Genomic DNA, 10,184 nt, shown 5'->3' with positions numbered 1-10,184 from the left:
AGCATCTTAACCTGACTGGGCCAGAGAGAGGACCCAGATAACATAACCACCTCCACCAGCTTTGGTTAATTCCAGAACATCACCTGAAATGTGAGACTTGGGTTCCTGCTGTCCCCCATCCCCTCTAGTGTCCTTTCCCATCTTCACTTTATTTCTTTTCTTTCCTATATTTCTCCTTTTGCCTTCTGTTTAATAACAGTCTGGTTTAGCTGGCCAGGCCAATTCCACCTTTTGTGGCACTGCTGGAAGCAAATAACTAGAGAGGCAGCTAAAAACAATACCTTAAACATCCTGAGGGTGGTTCAAGTTTGCCAGGTGTTGGAGTGGCTGGTAAGACCATGTTGCTGTGCCTGTGTCTCTCTAGCAGTGAGGTTGCAAATGAGAGTCAGCACCAGAGGCAGAAGCTTCATTTTCTATCTTTGCGTTTCTTTTCTCTCCCCTTTGGTGTTTGTCTTGTTTTGCCTTCGAGGAAGCAGAATCAGATTTTAACAACAGAAGCTCCAGCCCATCTTAACTAACTGTTTCTCTTTTCTCCCAAAAGGACAAATATATATATTGAACTATGTCATTAGAACTTTGTATTTTCAGGATATGTCCAGTCATTGTCTGGCCACCTTATTTACTTGTTGTGTCTCTTTCCTATTCCTTCAGGTCTCTGTTTATTTCATAAGATGATAGGACTGGAAGTGACCTCTAGAGGTCATCTAGTCCATTCCCCTGCACTCATGGTGGGACTAAGTATTATCTAGACCAGTGGTGGGCAACCTGTGGCCCACTGGTCGCACGCAGCCCGTCAGGGTAATCCATTGGCTGGCCACCAGGCAGTTTGTTTACATTTACCGTATGAAGGCATGGCCACCCACAGTGAACCATGGCCACTAGGAGCTGTGGACAGCCGTGCCTGCGGATGGTCAATGTAAACAAACTGCTTGGCGGCCCTCAGCACATCACCCTGACGGGCTTCGTTCGGCCCGCGGGCCCCAGGTTGCCCACCACTGATCTAGACCATCCTTGACAGGTGTTTGTCTAACCTGCTCTTAAAAATCTGCAATGATGCAGATTCTACAACCTCCCTAGACAATTTATTCCAGTGCTTAATCACCCTGAGAGTTAGGAAGTTTTTCCTAATGTCCAACCTAAACCCTTGCATCAATTTAAGTCCATTGCTTCTTGTCCTATCCTCAGAGGTTAAGAAGAAAAATTTTTCTCTCTCCTCCTTCTAGCAAACTTTTATGTACTTGAAAACTGTTATCATGTCCCCTCTCAGTCTTCTCTTCTCTTCTCCAGACTAAAAAAACCAAATTGTTTCAATCGTCCCTCATAGGTCATGTTTTCTAGACTTTCAATCATTTTTGTTGCTCTTCTCTGGAATTTCTCCAATTTGTCCACATCTTTCCTGAAATGTGGTGCGAACTGGACACAATATTCCAGTTGAGGCCTAATCAGTGAGGAGTAGAGCAAAAGAATTTCTTATCGTGTTTTGCTCACAACACTCCTACTAATACATGACAGAATGATGTTCGCTTTTTTTGCAACAGTATTACATTGTTGACTCATATTTAGCTTGTGATCCACTATGACCCCCAGAAACCTTTCTGCACTACCTTGTATTAGGCAGTCATTTTCCATTTTGTATGCATGAAACTGATTGTTCTTTGCTAAGTGGAGTAATTTGCATTTGTCCTTATTGAATTTCATCCTATTTTCTTCAGACCATTTCTCCAGTTTGTCTAGAACATTTTGAATTTTAATCTCATCCTCCAAAGCACCTGCAACATCTCCCAGGTTAGTATCGGCTGCAAACTTTATAAGTGTTCTCTCTATGCCATTATCTAAATCACTGATGAAGATATTGAACAGAACCGGACCCAGAACCGACCCCTGAGGAACCCCACTTGATATGCCCTTCCAGGTTGACTGTGAACCACTTAAAACTACTCTCTGAGAATGGTTTTCCAACCAGTTATTCATCCATCTTATAGTAGCTCCATCTAGGTTGTATTTCCGTAGTTTGTTTATGAGACGGTCATGCAAGACAGTATCAAAAGCCTTACTAAAGTTAAGATATACCACATCTACTGCTTCCCCCCATCCACAACGCTTGTTACCCTGTCAAAGAAAGCTATTAGGCTGGTTTGACATGATTTTTTCTTGACAAATCCATGCTGATGGGTACTTACCACCATATTATTTTCTAGGTTTGAAAATTTGAAAATTGATTGCTTAATTATTTGTTCCATTATGTTCATGGGTACTGAAGTTAAGCTGACTGGTCTGTAATTCCCTGGGTTGTCCTTATTCCCCTTTTTATAGATGGGCACTATATTTGCCCTTTTCCAGTCCTCCGGACTCTCACTCATCTTCCTTGACTTTTCAAAGATAATCGCTAATGGCTCAGATTTCTCCTCAGTCAACTCCTTGAGTACTCTAGGATGTATTTCAAAAGGCCCTGGTGACTTGAAGACATCTAACTTGTCTAAGTAATTTTTAACTTGTTCTTTCTCTATTTTAGCCTCTGATCCTACCTCATTTTCACTGACATTCACTATGTTAGATGTCCAATCACTACTTACCTTTTAGGCGAAAACTGAAACAAAAAACGTTATTTAACACTTCTGCCTTCTCCACATTTTATGTTATTGTCCCCCGCCACCAGTGAGTAACAGGCCTATCCCATCCGTAGTCTTCCTCTTGCTTCTAATGTATTTGTAGAATGTTTTCTTGTTACCCTTTATGTCCCTAGCTAGTTTAATTTTGTTTCATGCCTTTCCCTTTCTATTTTTGTCCCTACATACTTGTGTTATTTGTTTATATTCATCCTTTGTAATTTGACCTAGTTTTCACTTTTTGTAGGACTCGTTTTTTGAGCTTTAGATAATTGAAGACCTCTTGGTTAAGCTAGGGTGGTCTCTTGCCATACTTCTTATCTGGTTTGTTTTTTTAGAATGTGAGCTCTTTGGGACAAAGATCATGCCTTCATTTGTGGTAATGCAGTGCCCCGCACATTTTGGGTAGTACTGTAAATACTGCTACTATGACTAACAATAACTAATAATAACTATCACTTTAAAAATACTATCTTGGAAATCAAGCTAATTTTTCTCCAGTGACAGCTGAAGTTCCTGTAACCATAGGTTGTATTAATAAAGTTACTTTGCATTATATCAGTAACATACGTTGACTGAGAATCTTTATATACTTGTAATCAGTTATTACTCAAATGAAAATTCAGAAAATATAAAGATCTGCTATAGCCCAAGCTATGGAAAAAGGTAGCTGTAGAAAAACTCCACTGCCTACATCTTTTAAGGTGTGTTGCTGTTACTCCTCACATTTCTGGCTGATGTATTTACCATGTAACATAATTTCTGGCAAACTTATCTTTCCTCAAATTATAATGAGTATGACACTGCGGTTACATGGATATAATTGAAAGAGCGACAACTTTTGAACCCTCTCGATATGATGGTAGGCACACTCTCCTGGAAGGTACTACTACCTACATGTATGTGTGTATTCAGTAGAGATATATTTATTATTTTATGCTTGTAGGATTATAAAATGGACTGTGATTCTATGAAACATTCTATTCACAATAACAGTGGCTCTGTTAGAACATTATTTTACTTTATTGCCTCATATGGGTTCAGTTAACCTTCTGAAACAATGATAACAATGGACAAAATTAAAGTTATGCCCTGTCTAACCCTGATATTTTGGTTTATACAGCACTTTCTAGATTGACAAGCCTGTATTTTTCTTTTAACTGGTGCAAGGGTGTCAAGGTTCCTCCCCCACTCTGAACTCTAGGGTACAGATATGGGGACCTGCATGAAAACCTCCTAAGCTTACTTTCACCAGCTTAGGTTAAAAACTTCCCCAAGGTACAAATTAATTTTATCCTTTGACCCTGGATTTCCACTGCCACCACCAAACTTTAACTGGGTTTACTGGGAAACGTAGTTTGGACACGTCTTTCCCCCCCAAATCCTCCCAACCCTTGCACCCCACTTCCTGGGGAAGGTTTGGTAAAAATCCTCACCAATTTGCATAGGCGACCACAGACCCAAACCCTTGGATCTGAGAACAATGAAAAAGCATTCAGTTTTCTTACAAGAAGACTTTTAATAGAAGTAAAGGAATCACCTCTGTAAACTCAGGATGGTAGATACCTTACAGGGTAATTGGATTCAAAACATAGAGAATCCCTCTAGGCAAAACCTTAAGTTACAAAAAAGGTACACAGACAGGAATAGTCATTCTATTCAGCACAGTTCTTTTCTCAGCCATTTAAAGAAATCATAATCTAACACATACCTAGCTAGATTACTTACTAAAAGTTCTAAGACTCCATTCCTGTTCTATCCCTGGCAAAAACAGCATATAGACAGACACAGACCCTTTGTTTCTCTCCCTCCTCCCAGCTTTTGAAAGTATCTTGTCTCCTCATTGGTCATTTTGGTCAGGTGCCAGCGAGATTACCTTTAGCTTCTTAACCCTTTACAGGTGAGAGGATTTTTCTTCTGGCCAGGAGGGATTTTAAAGGGGTTTACCCTTCCCTTTATATTTATGACACGCCCCCCAAATCTCAGCTAAGGTGAAACGCTGGCTGGGATTTCTTCCTGGAGCTCTAGGAAAAAGAGAGTTAATAAGACACATGCACCTCTAAATATACTACATAAAGACTAACAATATTTTCCACATCTCAAAGACGATTTTAACCAGTTGATTCTGGGAAACTTTCACGGGAGAGTGCATCAGTCACTTTGTTAGAAGCTCCTGAGATGTGTTGGATGTCGAAATCAAAATCTTGGAGAGCTAAACTCCACCGAATAAGTTTTTTGTTATTTCCCATGGTGGTATGAAGCCACTGTAGTGCAGCATGGTTGGTTTGCAGGTGGAAACGCCATCCCCAAACATATGGGCGTAGCTTTTCCAGGGCGTAGACAATGGTGTAACATTCTTTTTCATTGACTGACCAGTTGCTTTCCCTCTCAGATAGTATTTTGCTGAGAAACACTGCAGGGTGGAATTCTTGATCAGGTCCTTTCTTCATTAAAACTGCTCCCACACCACGCTCGGATGCATCTGTGGTTACTAGGAACGGTTTGTCAAAGTCTGAGGCCCTTAGTACAGGGTCAGACATGAGTGTCGCTTTAAGCTTGTTAAAGGCCTTTGGACATGTTTCGGTCCACTGAACGGCATTTGGCTGTTTCTTTTTGGTTAGGTCTGTCAGTGGGGTGGCGATTTGGCTGTATCGCGGTACAAGTCGTCTGTAATAACCAGCCAAGCCTAAGAAGGTTTGAACCTGTTTCTTTGACTTTGAGACAGGCCACTTTTGGATAGCATCCACTTTGGCCTGTAGGAGGCTGATAGTTCCTTGACCCACCTGGTGTCCAAGGTAAGTCACTCTGTTTAGGCCTATTTGACACTTCTTAGCCTTAACAGTTAGCCCTGCCTCCCTTATGCGCTCAAGGACTTTTTGTAGATGTTCCAGGTGTTCTGCCCAGGAATCCGAAAATATGGCCACATCATCAAGGTAGGCGACTGCATATTCTCCTAATCCCACTAGGAGACCATCTACAAGTCTTTGGAAGGTGGCGGGTGCATTTCGCAGCCCGAAAGGGAGGACATTAAATTCATATAGCCCGAGATGTATGGTGAAGGCTGACCTTTCCTTGGCGGATTCATCTAGCGGTACCTTTCAGTACCCCTTGGTTAAGTCCAAGGTAGAGATGAACTGGGCCCATCCCAGTTTCTCTAATAGTTCATCTGTGCGTGGCATTGGATAGTTGTCTGGGCGAGTTACAGCATTTAGCTTACGGTAGTCCATGCAAAAACGTATTTCCCCATCTGGTTTGGGAACTAGAACCACTGGAGATGCCCACGCACTTACAGAGGGGCGGATTACACCCATCTGTAACATATCCTGGATCTCCCATTCTATAGCAGTTTTAGCTTGAGGAGACACCCGGTAAGGTTGGACTTTAATTGGGTGAGCATTACCTGCGTCAATGGAGTGGTATGCCCGTTCAGTCAGTCCTGGGTGGCTGAGAATGTTGGCGCGTAGCTAGTGCACAGCTCCTGGATCTGCTGTCGCTGCATACGCCCAAGGGTCATGGAGAGGTTCACCTCTTCCACACCACCAGCACATTTCCCTTCATAGTAGACACCTTCAGGCCACTCAGCGTCGTCTCCTCCCTGGGCTGTAAACTGACAAACCTTTAATTCTCTGGAATAAAAGGGCTTTAGAGAATTAATATGGTACACCTTAGGCTTTCGGTTGGAGGTGGGGAATGCGATGGATAATTAACAGCTCCCAGGCGCTCCTGGACCGTGAATGGCCCTTCCCACTATGCTTCCATTTTATGGGCCTGGAGCGCCTTTAAGACCATGACCTGGTCCCCTACTTTGAAGGAATGCTCTCTGGCATGTTTATCATACCAGGTTTTTTTGCTGTTTTTGAGCATCCTGTAAGTTTTCTTTAGCAAGGGCTAAAGAGGTTCAGAAGGTGTTTTGCAGGTTGGTTACAAAGTCCAGAATGTTAGTTCCTGGAGAAGGTGTAAATCCCTCCCATTGCTGATTCACCTTAACCTCACGGCCATATACAAGTTCAAATGGGGAAAACCCTAAACTGGGATGTGGTACAGCTCTGTAGGCAAAGAGCAACTGCTGCAACACTAGGTCCCAATCATTGGAGTGCTCATTTACGAATTTACGTATCATGGCCCCCAAAGTTCCATTAAACTTCTCCACCATGCCATTTGTTTGATGGTGGTAAGGAGTGGCAACCAAGTGATTTACCCCATGAGCTTCCCAGAGGTTTTCCATAGTTCCTGCCAGGAAATTAGTCCCTGCATCTGTGAGGATGTCGGAGGGCCAACCTACCCTGGCAAAAATGTCTGCTAGTGCCTGGCACACACTTTTAGCCCTGGTGTTGCTTAGAGCCACTGCTTCCAGCCATCGGGTGGCAAAATCCATGAAAATCAGTATGTACTGCTTTCCTCTGGGTGTCTTTTTCGGAAAAGGACCCAGAATATCCACAGCTACTCGCTGAAATGGAACCTCAATGATAGGGAGTGGCTGGAGAGGGGCTTTGACCTGGTCTTGGGGTTTTCCCACTCTTTGGTATACTTCACAAGACCAGACATAGGTAGAAACATCCTTGCCCATCCCTCCCAGTGGAATGACCCCCCCAAACGGTCTTTGGTCCTGTTCACCCCAGCATGGCCACTAGGGTGATCGTGGGCTAAGCTCAAGAGCTTGGCCCGGTATTTAGTTGGAACTACCAACTGTCTCTGAGGATGCCAGTCTTCCTGGTGTCCACCAGAAAGAGTTTCCTTGTATAAAAGTCCTCTTTCTACAACAAACCTGGATCGATTAGAAGAGCTGAGAGGCGGTGGGTTGCTCCGTGTCACCGTCCAAGCTCTCTGGAGGCTTTCATCTGCTTCCTGTTCGGTCTGGAACTGTTCCCTTGATGCTAGAGACATCAGTTCCTCATTGGATTGTGGACCTATGCTTGGTCCCTCTGGAAGCGATGTAGGGGATGGGGCTGTTTCTGTTGACTGTGAACCGCTCTCCGCTGGGACACTATGCTGGGGTTCAGGCTCCGGCTGAGCCTCTTGTGTAGGGTTATGGGCTGCTGCCGGTTCAGGTTCGGTGGGGCCCTCTGGTGTTGAGGTTGCAAGTACTGGATTCAGTGCTGGCAATGGGTCTTGTGCTGGTTGTTCGGCTGGTTCCGGTTCTGGGACTGGTTCCATCTGGGTCTCTGGGACTGGATCCACTACTGCTGTTGCAGACATTGGCCTGGGGTCCGGGTCCATCACCTCTGACCAGGTCCTGATAGAAGTTTCCAGAACAGAGCTAGGTCTCACGGCTTGTTTAGCCTGGCTGTGGGTGACCATTCCCACCCTCTTGGGCTGCTTCACATGATTGGCCAAGTCTTCCCCCAACAGCATGGGAATGGGATAATCATCATAGAGTGCAAAAGTCCATGTTCCTGACCAGCCCTGGTACTGGACAGGTAACTTGGCTGTAGGCAAATTGAAAGAGTTGGACTTGAAGGGTTGAATCATCACTTGGATCTCGGGGTTGATTAAATTGGGGTCCACTAAGGAAGCATGGATAGCTGACACTTGTGCTCCGGTGTCCCTCCACGCGGTGACCTTCTTCCCGCCCACACTCACAGTTTCCCTCCGCTCCAAGGGTATCTGGGAGGTATCTGGGCCTGTGGACCTCTGGTGTGATTCCGGTGCAATGAACTGTAATCTGTTGGGGTTCTTGGGGGAGTTGGCCTTTACATGCCCCAGCTCGTTACATTTAAACATCATCCAGCTGACCGGTCACTGGGGCGAGGTGGGTTGCTGGAGAACAGGATGGTGGGACGATAAGGGGTCTGGAGGGTTCTTTGGGAAGTAGGTGGGGCTTTGGGCGGCCCCCGGTAATAGGGTGTGGTCTGGGGTGGTCCCTTCTGGTCTCCGCTCCAACTGTGACCAGTTTTCTTCTTCTCTGCCACCTCCACCCATCTGGCTCCCATCTCTCCTGCCTTGATTACAGTTTTGGGCTTCCCATCTAGGATGCATCTTTCTCTTTCCTCAGGAACACCCTCTAAGAATTGTTCCATTTGCATTAGGAAGGGCAAATTTACTGGAGATTCAACACTTGCTCCTGATATCCAGGCATCCCAACGTTTCACAATGTGGTAGGCATGTCGGGTAAATGACATGTCTGGTTTCCACCTTAGGGCTCTGAACCTCCGACAAGAATGCTCGGGTGTTATCTCCATTCTGACTCTCACCTTGGATTTAAACAGTTCATACTTGTTCATGTGTTCTTTAGGCATTTCAGCCGCCACCTCAGCTAAGGGTCCACTGAGCTGCGGCCTCAGCTCTACCATGTATTGGTCTGTAGAGATGCTGTACCCAAGGCAGGCCCTTTCAAAGTTTTCTAAGAAGGACTCAGTATCATCGCCTGCCTTGTAGGTGGGGAACTTTCTGGGATGGGGAGTGGTACCTAGAGAAGGATTGTTGGTATATTCTGCTGAGCCTTTACCTTCTCCATCTCCAGTGCATGCTTCCTCTCTTTTTCCTTCTCCTCCTCTACATGCTTCCTTGCCTCCATTTCCCTCCTGTGGGCAGCCTCCTGTACCTCCTTCTCCAGCCGCATGAGTTCTAACTGTCTTTCATGTTCCTTTTGTTTTTCCTCAGCCTGAAATCTGGCTAATTCCATCTTTTGTTGTGCCGTGGATTCTGTCATCCTAACCTCTCTGTTTCTAACTAACTTTACACCTGAAGTTTAGAAATAAACAAACAAAACTTGGCTGTAAAATTTTGCTGTGCTGGAATAGGATACCTATTTTCTGATAGTGATTGTCAGCCTACAGAAAAAGACAATTCCCTTTGTCTCTGCTCTGGCCCTAAATCAAAGCAAAAAACCTCCAAATACTTGGAAACCTGCTTACCAGCAGCCCAAAGGAAAAATATTCCTTTTCAAACCTGTGCTCCTTGTAAAACAAATACAAAAAAAAATCAAAATCCTAAAAAAAACCCCCCACAACCCTGCCACTTTTGTCTCCAGACAAATGGGTAGAACACCCCCCTATTTACTTTTAGGGTGGAAAAAACTTCTGGTTTGGGAAGACTGTGAATTTCCCTGCAGGAGGTTAAGTACCCTGCCTCCAGGCAAAGAAAACCTGCAATTCACAAAGATAATCCCCTTTTGTCTCTGCTCTGGCCCCAAAGCAGTTGGACCTCCTTTCCAGCAGCCCCAAAGGAAAAAAAATCCTTTTTAAAATCTATTTCTGGTTCAGAAAATCTCAAATTGATCTCAAAATGATTTCAGGTTAATCCCACCATTTTGCCACCATGTCAAGGTTCCTCCCCCACTCTGAACTCTAGGGTACAGATGTGGGGACCTGCATGAAAACCTCCTAAGCTTACTTTCACCAGCTTAGGTTAAAACTTCCCCAAGGTACAAATTAATTTTATCCTTTGACCCTGGATTTCCACTGCCACCACCAAACTTTAACTGGGTTTACTGGGAAACGTAGTTTGGACACGTCTTTCCCCCCCAAATCCTCCCAACCCTCGCACCCCACTTCCTGGGGAAGGTTTGGTAAAAATCCTCACCAATTTGCATAGGCGACCACAGACCCAAACCCTTGGATCTGAGAACAATGAAAAAGC

This window comes from Caretta caretta, chromosome 1, assembly GCF_965140235.1.
Source record: "Caretta caretta isolate rCarCar2 chromosome 1, rCarCar1.hap1, whole genome shotgun sequence".
Classification (NCBI taxonomy): domain Eukaryota; kingdom Metazoa; phylum Chordata; order Testudines; family Cheloniidae; genus Caretta; species Caretta caretta.
This window is presented reverse-complemented; position numbering follows the sequence as displayed.